Raw genomic sequence first — 13,708 nt, forward strand, 5'->3', positions numbered from 1 at the left:
TCGAGATGAGGAGAAGTCTCTTCGCTCAGAGGGTTGTGAATCTTTGAAATTCTCTGCCCCAGAGAGCTGTCGAGGCTCAGTCGTTGAGTATGTTCAAGACAGAGATCGATAGATTGTTGGACACTAAGGGAATCAAGGGATATGGGGATCGGGCAGGAAAGTGGAGTTGAGGTAGCAGATCAGCCATGATCTTATTGAATGGCGGAGCAGGCTCGAGGGGCGAATGGCCGACTCCTGCTCCTATTTCTTATGTTCTTATAAATCCAACTAATCAATCTAAAGCCTAATTTCTTCACATTGGACTTCAGTTTTTTAACACAAGTATTGAAGAATTTTAAGTCTAGAAAAAGTGGGACTACACGCTGCCCTGATGGCTCAGGAGATAAAGGCCCGGATTTTCACTTCGGGGGGAAACCGTGCTGGAGAGTTAATTTCCCGCTCTTGCCCGTGGCAGAATGTGGCGCGGCAGATTTTTAACTTACAGGTAAGTGACTTCAGCTGCTGGGCTGTCCCACGGGGGTCCCGCAATCAGGGAGGGGTTGGAGGGGGGGGTGCATGGCGAGATTGCGGCAGGGGAGCCCGAAGCTTTCCTTGTGGGGCCAGGAGTAGCACTCCTGCTCCTCCGGGCCCCACAAGAAAAGTAAAAAAACATAAATTACTTGTAAAGAAACTTACTTTTAACACAAGCATAATTTTTTTTTAAATTTGTCTGAAGGTTGAACATTATGAAATGGTGGCAGGTCATAATATTAGTTAGATGCAATCTTGTGTTGAGGGAGAGAGCCAAGTGAATTCACTGCAGGCAAATACCTTCTGTTAGTATTATAAAAGTAATATCCATTATTCAGCTGTTATAAATCATAAATGCATTCAAAGCATTTTAACAAACATTACAAATGAGATTCATGTTTGCTCTTGAAAAGTGCGGTTTCTATTTCCCCTAAGGAAAGGATTGTCATTGCTTCTAGGTCAACAACCTACTACTGAGCATAATAACATTTAAAGTGTAAATTTCAGATATGTATATGTAACTTAGATGGTCTAATGACTGGTTGGATCTGATTAATTATTTTCTAATCATAATGTATTTTTTTATCAATAAATAGATTCAAAACTTATTACTGCCCCTATGTATCTCTTCAAATTTAGGATGGGTCCATTTTTTCAATGATGAGGTAAGTGTCCAATTGTAGGGGTTGGTCACTGGATCTGAAGGTCCTCCTCTTGCAGTGGTCCATTAGTACAGACCGTTATCGTATTAGAGGACAATGGGACTATAAAAAAGCACATTCGACATGTTAAGAAATCATTTAGTAAAGAAATATTTACAATATAATTTTATTCACCACAAGAAATGACTTAAAGGGGCTTTCTGGGTACAAAAATTTTAGAACCTCAGGCTAGAAATTCATCTGTTGAGTGCCACTCCATAAAATGCCGGCTGCCGCTCTGTCCCCAGCTGGTGGTGGGTCTGCGGCGGCCGCCATATTCATGCCGCCCTTTGCACTGCCGGTAAATGGTAACGCCCTGAAAGAAAGAAAATGGCAGCATGGTGATGTCAATTGGTGTGCAACGCCGACTTAACGTCACCAATGCGAACTTCGACCCCACCGCTGAATTCATCACTGGGTCCTAAGCACGTCAGGTTAACCTGGTGTTGGACTGGGTATTTTTTATTTTATTGAAGTGGTGGCTTGCTGCAATAGATGTGAAAAGTTTTTTTTAAAGTGTGTAGGGAATGCTGCTGGATGCTTGTAAGGGCTCAGCTGGTAAATGAAGGCCTTTGAAAAGACAGAACATGCTTCAAATACTCAGCAAGTCATGCAACATCCATGGAGAGAAAAACAGAGTTAATGTCTCAGGTTGAGATGCTGCCTGACCAGCTGAGTATTTCCAGCATTTTATGCGGTCATTTCACATTTACTGTATCCGCTTGCAGAGGGAAGAGGAAGGCACAGAAAAGGAGGAAGCAGAAGAGGAGGAAGCAGATGGAAGGATGCATCCCAGACAGCCCTTTTGTGGCCAGGATAACTGGGATGGAATCATCTGCCTGCAGTCCCAGTGACCACAACCCCAATTCCCCTTTCAACATTAGTCCCACACCTTACCTTCCATCTGTTATTGACCATCACAATGTCCTCTTGGCCACGATGCTGAAATAAAAGCCACCACCAAACAAACTTTCCAATCCACCTATACATGTCTAGTGATCGAATGTGACAGAAAGAAATCAACTCATCACCTGTATGCATTCCCTTAATGACTGTCTTGTGTGTGCCTTTGCCTACCCTACTGAAGCTGCAGTGCTACCCAGTGCCTGCAGCATGGCTGGTGGAAGGCTGCTGTCTTTCAGTGGAGGACACTGCAAATGGCCTTGCTGATTGAGCTTGAGGAGCTGGTGGCTGGGGGTGTCAAATTAATCTTCTTCAATTCTCGTTCTTCTTCACTCTCCTCTCCCACTTCTTGGTCACCCACTGGCTGGGCAGGCTGCATTTCTTGGGTGTATGAAATGAGGAAGGCACAAGGGTGGCGTTGTGGTGAGGGGAGGGTGGGAAAGCATGAGGTGCATGCCAGAAGGAGGATAATGTATGAGAATTCCAGCATCTTCTATCCTTTCAGCCCTGCCGCTGGCCAAGGGCTCAGCCATGCCCCTGCCAAGAATGGCCTGCACCGTCTCCTCCAGGGGGGTAAGGTGAGTCTAGGAATGGGAGATGTACCTCGTGATTGGTGCAGATTGTTGGTAGGTGAGTAATTGGGGATCATGCATTGGGTAGTGTGTAAGGCTAGTGGTGCAGTTGGTAGGAGCCAGCTTTTGAAGCTGCATTCAGTGGCCTTGACCAGTGGTCTGAGCTCATGAAGCTTCTTTGGGCACTGGAGCCAGGTGGTGGGGGCGACACTGCTGGCAGTGATGGCCTTGGTGATGTACTCCCACAATGTTCTTTCTGGAGGACCCTTGTGGATAGAGGGCCGATCTTGCAGTGTTGACCCCCTGCACAAAGCTGGAGCGCTGCGTGCGAGGCCCTGGGTGCCCCTTCCCTGGCTTGCTGAGCCATTTGTGTTAGTGCTGAGGCAGTGTAGGGTTTGAAAATCCACAACCACGTTTTAGTGGAGCCCTCTAAGGGCAAGGTGACCAAAATTGGATTGCCCTATACAGTTTAAAACCAACATTTTCGGCCAATGCAGTGGTCCCGAAAAGCAGGCTGGGATATCTGAATACAGGGGACTGTGGCTCAGAAGCGAGCCATAGATGTCGGCCAATCGAAACAAAGTGCATTCTCAAAGGCCAATCAGGGGACTGAGTCGGGCCTGAAGCAAGGATATGTGACTCACCCCTAATCGAGCTATGAGTACAGGCCATCATCACCTTAATCAACTCGGACTAGGGACAATAGTTTTGGGATCACTACAGTTAAGAGGTGGCCCAAAATAATCAAGTCCCAGGACTGACACAATGGGACAGCAGACTTGGAGGAGCCGCTGTGCACTCAAAACAATACCCCTGCCCTCACACTTGTAAACACCAATTTAATTGGGCGCGAAGAGGCCGGAATGGAATTGGGTATAAAATACAGAACCAAGAGATTATTAACAAGGCCAGAAGAAAGAGCAGGAGAGCGAGTTAAGAAGCTGAGGGGGAGACGAGCTGGGGCGAACTACCATCTAAAGAACTCCAACCACGCTGATGAGAAGATCCACCATCAGGCCCCAGACTCAATCGGCATACTGAAAGTTTACTCCGCTACCAGACGGCGCAACATCACCGCAAGAAACCGCACCGTATACCGACTCCCGTCCCGGGGACATCAACAAGAAGACACCAACGGCCGAAGTGGCTGTGGAAGACGGCATTCACTCCTGCTATTTCGGGAGCCTTTTCCATCAAGCACAAACCAAGCAACAACCCAACAACCGCACTCAAAATAGGCTGTGAGTATAATCCAAGGGCCTGCAACTGTCAGTCTAGTCTAGGTAGGAAAGTGGGTTGGTGGGATTGGACTTGGTAAAGTTAAAACAGTGTAAAACATTCTCATTATGTCCGTTCTCTCCCATATTGTATTTATAGTTATAGAGTGTGTGTGTTTATTACGTTCATGGTAGAACCAAATAAAATTGGTTGTCACCTGTTTTTTCCAAGGACTACTTGTCTCCGAGTGTCTATTTAAAGTGCATCGTTCTCTATCCAAATTCTGGAGTTAGAACCAGATAGGGGCATTAGGGCGCTTCGAACCCGCCAAACAAGGGAACAGCAGGCTAGGGAAAAAGAGAGAGGACTATAGGAGCCCTTGGGCTCAGGAGTACCCCGCAGATTAGGTATAAACTGTGCGGGTCATCACCGTATTCTAGTCCTCCTCTATAAGCTGTTGTTCTCTATCTCCTTAGAGGGTGTTTAGTGACACCCGACCTGCAGGCTAACATAAGCTGCAAGGGTATAAAGGAGACAGAGGCCCAATACATTAACAGGCACTAAAGACCCCTGTAATTGGGCAGAGCAAAACCCCCCTACAGCAGTTTTCCTATTTTTTGAGGTTAGGAAGGTAACTCAGCTTTAAGAGGTGACATTGGGGACTTCTTTTTAATGTTAAATATTTTTTAAAAGACAGAAAGGGCTGAAAACTGCATTGTTTCACGTCATTTACATTTGTATTGCTTCAGTGTGCATGGCCCCTTTAATTCTCAGACCTCTTCATTACCCACAATTCCTTGCGAGCTCCACAGCCTCGCTGTGGGAAGCTCCAGAGTCGCTCCTGGACAGGAACTCTGATGCCTCCAGCAATGTCACCAGGATGGCGTTGCATGGAAGGTGAGCATTGAACCCCCCCGCTCCGAACAATTTTGCTCCATTAGCATTGCCATCATTTTCAGTGGCCGTGAACTCCAGTTGCTGGTGACACCGGCAACTTTGCTGGCAAACATTAATTTTTCCCCCTCAGTATCTAAACTTGCCTGCACTAAGCATGTTCTTTTGTCTTACCTCATATTTATTTTATGTCCTTAGGTTCTTGTACCATTCATCAGCTAAGAGGGTGATCAGAACTCTTCCTAAGCTGTCCTTGAGGAAGTTTGTAGAAGGCACATGGGAACTTGAGATTTTTATTCCCTTCTGTAGGTAGTTAACGTCATGGGGTAATTTTAACTTTTGCTGATAGTGCAAACCGAGCGATATTGGATTCGCTACCCCTTACAGACCTCTCCCAATTTTTGTCAGAGCTGTATAATGGGCAGCCGATCCAATATTGCCCCATTTACACTATTCGCAAAAGTTAAAATTACTCCCAAAGACTTTTAACAAGAAGATACATTAAAAAAACTGACAAACAATATACTTTTACTTTGTTTGAACTTCAATAAGTTACTGTATTCCGAACAGATCTTATATTCCTCACACTTTAAGATTAAGAAGCAGATGTATTGGGAATGATGTGAAACATGTTGTAATGCCAACACACTGCACTAATTCCCACCTGCAATTTCCCATATCAGTTACTTTGCTCATTTGCACACAAACACTAACTAAAAGAAAGACTTGCATTTCTATAGCACCTTTCACGACCACCGGATGCCCCAAAGCACTTTACAACCAATGAAGTACCTTTTTGAAGCGCAGTCACTGTTGTAATGTAGGAAATGTGGCAGCCAATTTGTACACAGCAAGCTCCCACAAATAGCAATGTGATAATGACCAGATCATCTCTTTTTAGTGTTGTTGATTGAGGGATAAATATTGGCCAGGACACCGGAGATAACTTCCCTGTTCTTCTTCGAAATAGTGCCATGGGATTTTTTACGTACACCTGAGAGAGCAGACGGGACCTCAGTTTATCGTCTCATCCGAAGGACACCTCCGACAGTGCAGCACTCCCTCAGTACTACGTAGGAACAGGTGTAGGCCATGTAGAACTGAAGCATAACTTCCTCACTTTGTATTCTAACCTTTTGAGATAAAGGCCAACATTCCTTTAGACTTTTTTATTACTTTTCTTTACCTGCGCACTAGCTTGTAGTGATTTGTGTACCTAGACACCTAAATCCCTTTGCTCCTCGTCTCTCAATGGTAAGTGACATTTTAGGTTAATTGCCATTATAAATCAGATGGACCTTTATTTAAAGAGTTGATATTATGTTGTAAATTTTCTTTAGCAGGCTTTTACCAGGCTTGCAAACTGCTGTTGCAATGATATAATCAATAATGTAGTTATATCTTTCCAGTTGCTTCTATCCAGGCAAATTTAAAACCATTTCAAAAATAACCTACATAAGAAGCATTTATGCTGCAGTGGGTATAACAGTCAACGTAGCCTGAACTTAGCCTGAACTTAGCCAACATGTGGAACCTAGCTGTGGTTCTGGAGCAGGATTGATTGCTGCAGTAGCTGGTCTCCCCCTTTTCCAAAGCACTACATTTACCTCTTTAACACAGCAGAATGGAATCCATTAACCCATGTTATCCTCATTTATTTTCTAGATTACTCACTTTGGTACATACAATACATCAGGAAGTCCTAGGCTGTAACAAGGAAATACTTTGTTTTGTTTTCGCAATACTGATGCTGGATCATTGTTTTATTAATCTTGTACTTAACTTATCAAACTTAAGTGAGAAAATTTAAAAAAATGCGGAGAATTCATTAACAGTTTCAATACTGCTTCACCATTTAACGTGATTTATTTAATTATGCAGCTGTATCATAACAATGATCATTTTCTTCAAACCTCCAAATCTGTAATTATACATGGAAACCAAGGGGATATTTTGAAAGCTGCATAGATCTTTCAATACTCAAAGATTTGAGACACTGGGCATATTTGGAACTCACTTCTAGAAGTGCTTTATTGGCTATGTTACTGGGATTCATGGATAGTCCAGTTTCACTATGGCGGGGATGCTTTATTTCCTTCTTTCATCTGTCTTATTATTCCTATGTAAGAAGCTAATACTAATACCAATCGATAAGTAATGATAAAGCAATGAACACTGACCTTGCTCTGTCAGTGTTTTTTTTAAATCAGCCTCAAAATATTTCAACTGAGTTTATATCTTGCAAAACCTGTCGATATTCTTCCATGGAGTACTTCAGACATATGTGAGAATAATAGATAGTCAGAGTTGAATTACAGGCACGTACATAGCTTGAAATATTGAAGGCATCACTGCCAAAACATTCATCTTTCTTCCTGTTTCCAGTGCAGACCAATCTGCTGTGCATTTTCGTTCTGTTTTTATTACAGATTTGATCCCGTTAAATACACAGTACACAGTTTGTTTGGGCTCTGTATGAGAAGCAGTCATGGAATATATTTTGCTTCTTCGTTAAAGCTGCATAAGTACAAAGTGAATTATACCCATGCCTCTGACTGCATAATACCCAACTGCAAGCAAAGAGCAACCCCAGGCAGAGTACAGCCATCGAAGCTGAACCTGAATCGAGTTGACTTTGGCTAACTTTTTTTTGCTCAATTTGGATCACTTGATACTCAAGTTGGTTTGCTTCTTTAAACAAAATAGTGTGCATTTTTTAAATAAACAAGGGAAATTTTCCACTGCCATTTTACCATCCTGCCTTTCATTTTCCACTGGCATGTCTGATCTAACCAGAGACACAGCAACAACAGAGTTTATTCTGCAAATAGCAGAGTGCAATTTGTTTTGCCTAGCAATGTAAAGACTGGTATTCATTTCTGGGTGGATTTACTATCAAGTATTCCTGTGGTTCTGGTGATTGTCCATACATTTTCATGAAACACCAATGGGGTGAGATGGGATGAGATGGGCAAGCGATTCCCAATTCCTGATGGTCTAATGATAGAATATGCACCCTCCTTTCTTACCATTGTTGCATTGGAGGACATTCACAGCCTAAAACCCCAGATTGTTGTGCTGGGGAATTGACTACAATTAAAATGCAGGCTGCTGTTGCTAAATGCTGTGCTATCCATCTGTAAATATTTGTTTTGCAAATGCCTATGTGAACTGTATTCTTGAATTTAATTCAAATGTGAAACACAGATGTATAAGTACAATAAAAAATGTTCGACTCGCAATCTAAAAGCACAACTGACACTCATTAATGGGTCCAGGGCACTGTTAATGCCCCTTACAATCTGCCCCGATTATATTAATGATTATATTTAACTGCCACCCATCCAACTGTCACACTTTTACATGTGCCTTTAAATCACACGCTCTTTAATGAGGGTTTCTTGGAGGTGTACTGAAATTGGGACTTTTAACTTTAAAATCCCAGCTCCTAATTTGGATCAAAATGGTGCTCGGAGGCCAGTGGGGGAGTAGGTACAAGATGAAGAGCTGCGGGGAGCAGAAGTGGATCAAGATGGACACTTCAAAGCTGAATGCTCAGCTTTGAAATCTAGCCGAACAAATGAAGCCCTAAGGCTTTGAGTCTTTGTTGCATTCTAGTTTTACACCTTATCTTTCCAATTAGTTTAACCAAATTGCTGTTGTTTTCCCAAAATCATTATTTCCATAATTTTATTTTTTAAATTCAAGAAAATGTAAAAAAGCAAACCAATTTTATGACACATTCATTTTGTTCATAAATCGTGTTACTTCTTGTTAACACATTGATCAGAATGGACTGGGGTAAAACTACATCAAAGAGATGTGCATATAAATTCTGAACAGTTTGTCCACCTTTAATAAGTATAACCGTTTAATCACTAATTACATTTACAGCAAACTTCAGAGGGTGAACAGAACAGATGTCATTCAGTTGTAACATTTAATTTGTCACAGTTTAAGAATCGGCTGTAGGCTTTAAGTCCCAAATCCTTACAACTAACACTTTCAAATTACAACAGGAAGCACAATAATGAGCTGACCCATTTGGCGTTGTAATGCCCTGAATGTCTATGGGCATAATATGTCAGCTAGACTTCAAAGTCCAGCTGCAGCGTATTGATTTGCTGTGGGGACTGACCAGCTTTAATGAATCTGATGAACTGAACATAAGAAAGGTTTACGGTTCCATTTGGTGTCTGACGGAGTAGAAATCCTTTTCAGTGTGTATCAGATTTCTGAGGATCAGCAGGAGAAGCTGCCCCTCTAGGTAAGTTTATTTCTTTTCTTTGTGGGAACAGGAGGAGCAGAAGTACTCTTCTGGGCCCTACAAGGGAAGTGTAGGCCTCTCTTGCCTAAACTCCCCCCACCCCCTTTCCCAAAGCGCTGACCGCCCTGGAACCCCCTGTGCCTGTACTTATCTTGGGCCCAGCCGCCAGCTGGCCATTCTGGTCGCGACGTCAGCCAGTGGCACGTTAATGAGACCTGGCCGTTAAAATCGGCTAGCCCACCCAGGAGTTAAATTCTCCCATAGGGCTGGATTTTCATTCAGGAGTCGGGTAGGAGGCGGGACTATAACTTTCGGGGTTGTAGTCCCGCCTCCATTGAGATGCGGCCAATCCACTTGATTTTAACTTGATTGACCTTGTTGAGCCCGCCCAGCGGGCTCAGCAGGCCAATTAAGGGCCACCCGGCAACAGGTGACGTCACAGACTGAAATTTCATCTGTCAAGAGGTTTGGACAGATGAAATATCAGTGTTTCACAGCTGTTTGAAGCTTTCAAACACTGACAGTCTTACTTCTAACCTGAATCCTTCTACACAGACTCAGTTAGAAATCTCTCCTGCACAGAAAGCTGAAAGCTGTCACTTTTGACAGTTCGCAGTCATTCTGCTTTCTGTGCCGGTGAGATGAGGGACTCCCAAGACCTAAAGGAAGGCAGGCTAAAAAGGTAAGTACAGGTAATTTAAACTTCTTTACACACTTTAGACACACCAAACATACTTACCTTTGCACTCATGCACCTATCACTCACCTGAACACCGACATCTCGACCCCTCCAAGTCCTTCAACCTGACGGCCCACCTCCTCTAACTTGGCGTGGTTTGGAGCCGTCGGGAATCCCACACTTCAAACTTAAAAATAGGGATTAGGCTAAAAACTGCCTGTTAACTACCTGTTAACAGGTAGTTAATTAGCACTAATCCCTTCCCGCCTCGGGTAGGCGGGTCCCAGTGCGAGGCGGGTACCCGCCTCCTTTGGAACTGGCATGGAGGCGGGTTTGGGTGCGGGATGAGGTCGGGACCCCTGATTTCGGGATTTTAACCCCACCCCCCCCCATGCCTCCAATCCCGACTCCACGGGTCAATGAATATCCTGCCCATGGTGCCAGTCTGTGATCAGCCTATCTTTAGCAGTCCCATTTTCAGTGCGAAATCCAGCGGCAACTCTAAAGAACCGAGCCAGTCGAGTTAAGTTAAAGGGGAGAGGGGGGGCAGTACCAAAGGAGAACCACGGAGGTTTGAGCACTGAGCGGGCCGATGTATATGGAGCTAATAGAAGCACCAATGCTCCTTCTGGCGCCACAAAAATCGCTTAGAAAAACCTACCAGCACCATTTTTGGAGCGACCTCCAGTGGTGCCTTTGAGGATCACTTGCTTAAGACATTCATTGAATTCATTAAATCTGGTCATTTGTGGACTGGCACCAAACAAAATAACCATGAAATCGTCTGGATTGTGGTAAAACGCAACTCGTTCACTAATGTCCTTCAGGGAAGAGAACCTGTCACCCCTACCTGTTATGGCCTGTAAGGGGTTTTAGATCGCAGAGGTTTCTCTCTCTAGAGGCCTCTCTCTCTTGCACAGTGAAACCTTGAGTGGTTCGACCCACTCGCCCCTTAGATTCTGTACTCTGGACTTGGGGGCAGGAACTACAATGTAGAGAAAACTCTTGTAGACCAAGTTTGATGAAACGAAATGAAATGTTATTGCATTTGGAAAAATAAATCAAATGCAAGCAGATAAGAGAGTACATGGGAGGGAAAAACACAAACAAATCATAACGACACAATACTAACTAAGGCAAATACAGGCATCTTATACTCTACAAAGATCATCATGAAATAAGGAAACACACGGAACATCGAGGGACAACAACTCATGTTAATTGTACCCTTAAATCCACCCCCTTAAACCTATCTAGATCTGATTGTGAAGGGCCAGAAACATGCTCACCAATCCAACTAGGAAGTGCAAGGTTTTGAATCAGTCTGCGTTTGGTCCTTTCAGGCGTTCCGTCTCCACGTGGATCGTGGAGCCCCAGCGAGCTGCGCCACACCTCTCTCCTGAGGTGGGGGTCGGGGGCGGCTGGACACCGGCTGGTTCTGGATGTCGGTGGGGTCAGGGATCGTTGGCTCGACCCCAGTCAGAGGAGCCTTGGGCTGGCCCCCATCATTTCTTCAGTTTAATTTTGTCTCTTCTCCCGAGTTGGGAGAAGGCCTCTCGTTTTTGTCAACGGCCCGGGGTTGGTCGATGATCTCCCGATGTTTGACCCCGGGGCGGGACGCCGGCTCGAATGGTCTTCTTGATGGCGGTTTGGTCTTCTTCTCCTTCCTCTCCGTCGATGGAGAGGAGTCCCGCTGATCTTCTCCCGAAGCGACTCCTCTTCACCCAGCTCAAAAGCTGGGCAGGCCTGCAAGCTGGAAAGCCAACCAACTAACTGAATTCCTCCCCGAGTTCACCTGTTCGACAACTGTCTAATTCCACTCCAGCCTCTTCCAATTATACTTTTCCTTCAGAAGCTTCCACTTCCCGCCCAAAATCAGGTTAGTCTTTGTTTAACTTTTGGCGGGCTGGGAGCACAGTGGGGTAGTTATTATATTTTAAAATATTTTAGATGGCCGGTAAAGGCCCATCTCTGGTCTGGAATGACCTTCATTGTTTTTAATGTCCTGCTGATCTCGTTATCTAGTCCTTGGTGCTGTTCTCATGAATATGAAATTGTCCCCTTTTGTCTGGGTCAACATTTAGATGGCCTCTGTCTCCAGGCCGATCTTGACTGGATCTGCATCTAATCCATATGTATATGTGGGGGTCTGGTTTCGTTCTCTCAGAAACGGCTTCCAGAACTTACTGTGGGTTGAATCCACAAAGCTGTCTGAGGATTCGCAGGAACCATTTTAAAATGTCCCAATAAGCCGGTCACATGGTATGGCGGCCATTCTGTATGCCCCTTTTTCTGGGCTTCTTTTAAAACAGTCTTTAAAAATCATGGCCACTTCTGCCATTTGACCCTTTATAATATAAAGTTCAATTTTGCGAATCCTACAGGCCTACATGTGACTCCAGTTCCATACTACATGATTGACTCTTAATGCCCTCTGGGCAACAAGGGATGGCCAATAAATGTGGCCTTACCAGCATTGCCCACATCCCTACAACAAATGTGAAAAGATATATTATGTCATTGTTCTCATTATAATCACCATCGTCACTTTTCTCTTTTCCTGTGCTAGTTCAGGAGTTGATACAATTATTCCTTCTTCCCCAACTCATTTTCAAGATGTATCTGCAGCAACATAACTCCAGTGTCTCTGGTCTTCTTACTTTAATGTTCTTTGTCCAATTTTCATATTTATACAATCCTCTTGACCGCACAAAACATGCAAGCTATTTATATCACAGAAGAAATCACAGAAACCCCACAATGCAGATAGAGGCCATTTCGGCCCATCGAGCCTGCACTGACACATATCCCACCCGATCCCCGTAACCCCACGTATTTAATCCCCCTAACACTAAGGGTCAATTTATCATAGCCAATCAATCTAACCCGCACATCTTTGGATTGTGGGAGGAAACCGGAGCACCCGGAGGAAACCCACGCAAACATGGGGAGAATGTGCAAACTCCACACAGACAGTCACCCAAGGCCGGATTCGAACCCGGGTCCCTGGCGCTGTGAGGCAACAGTGCTAACCACTATGCCACCGTGCATATAGTTTGTTTTTATTTTCTGCAGTATCCCACCCCCGCCATTTCTGACTGAAACTCTTTGCATTTATTTTCGAAAGACCTCTCCATGACTCTCGTCCAGAGGGAAGCTGGCTCTCCTGTGTTGGGATGCCAACTCTCACTGATTCTTGGTGGCTCTCACTGGTTTTGTTAAAAAATATTCCAAATTTCATAGTTATTTGTCATCCCTGTAAATAATGCATTTTCACAGATGTTTGTATTGTATGTGTGTAAAATGCATTACTGACAGAAGCCCAATAAAGCATGGAGGCAACGATTTTAGTCGTTAACACCTGAACATGTTTTTCATCAGTCAAGGATGAGGTGAAGGAGGATGGCAATGGTTTACATGACCCGATAATCTCACTGCAACTAATTTCTGGAATTTGGTGACTGTGTATAGTATTCCAGATTTATATTCCTCAGATCTGAGTTTGTAGCCAAATGAAACTTTAGCGTATGCTACATCTTGGGAGTAACTTTCCGAGTTTGCACTTTCAGTGAGGAGACTCACCCATATTTTGCAGGCTCGCTGCCCATGAATTTATGCCCATTAAAGTGAATGGATGGAAAATCTCGGGCAATGCGCCCACAATTCCTCCATACGTGCTGCCAGTGGACAAGGCTTCCCACCGGCAATGCAAGCTCAGAAAATTGGCCCTCACATATTTACTATTCTAAGGGCAACCTTCAGGCGATGTCAGTCAACCGGAAATAGATTGTCTTTTTTCACAGTGCCATGCAGGTTGCTGAACACTGCACAGGTCCTGACTGGCATCTTCAGTGTGGTGTAAATTAACACGTCTTACTGGTCTGAAGATTGGTCTGCCCCCGCAAAAAAAATATATAAACATTCTACAAATGGGACTACTTGGATAGTCATTTCAAAGAGCCGG

The 13,708-nt window shown here is 44.2% G+C and overlaps 1 long non-coding RNA gene across 1 annotated transcript in view; it reads right to left on the bottom strand.

Moving 5' to 3' along the window:
- Positions 1 to 1,343: 1,343 nt before the first annotated feature.
- LOC147116670 (uncharacterized) overlaps positions 1,344 to 13,708 on the bottom strand; it is an 81,479-nt gene continuing 69,114 nt past the window's right edge. The window contains exon 3 of the long non-coding RNA XR_015078616.1: positions 1,344 to 1,527. This is a non-coding gene — a long non-coding RNA (uncharacterized LOC147116670). The remainder of the gene's footprint in view (positions 1,528 to 13,708) is intronic.

The sequence above is a fragment of the Somniosus microcephalus genome, chromosome 6, assembly GCF_052327205.1.
Source record: "Somniosus microcephalus isolate GS21.2 chromosome 6, FLI_Smic_1.0, whole genome shotgun sequence".
Taxonomy (NCBI): Eukaryota; Metazoa; Chordata; class Chondrichthyes; order Squaliformes; family Somniosidae; genus Somniosus; species Somniosus microcephalus.